Raw genomic sequence first — 366 nt, forward strand, 5'->3', positions numbered from 1 at the left:
AAATTGCAATGGCAGTTGAATAGTAGTTCGGTGGCTAGCAACTGATGGATTTTTAACATAATACCAAATGTACAAAACTCCGTCATCGATACTCTATCGACACACAACTCGGACGATTTGAAATTAGCAGATTCGGGGTCCCGGTCGTTAAACGATTAACTACAGTCACAGGCGCACGTCGAAGGATCTTTTATAGTTTCGAGGCCTCCCCTTTTTGTTTTTTTTCGAGGCCCGTTCAACAAACGCAAGACTGCATCGCACAAGGCGATCGGTAGGTCACTGGTGTATAAAATGGTGGTACAAAGTGGAAAGTCATCAACGGTACGCGCACGGTAGCACCGAAGTCGCACGTAGTTACGCGTACAC

General features: G+C 45.9%; 1 protein-coding gene across 1 annotated transcript in view; it reads left to right on the forward strand.

The window, feature by feature from the left end:
• Positions 1-366, forward strand: part of LOC113227296 — a 37,423-nt gene that overhangs the window by 33,277 nt on the left and 3,780 nt on the right. The window lies entirely within an intron of this gene.

Source organism: Hyposmocoma kahamanoa, unplaced genomic scaffold (assembly GCF_003589595.1).
Source record: "Hyposmocoma kahamanoa isolate Upper Pololo Valley unplaced genomic scaffold, ASM358959v1 206, whole genome shotgun sequence".
Taxonomy (NCBI): domain Eukaryota; kingdom Metazoa; phylum Arthropoda; class Insecta; order Lepidoptera; family Cosmopterigidae; genus Hyposmocoma; species Hyposmocoma kahamanoa.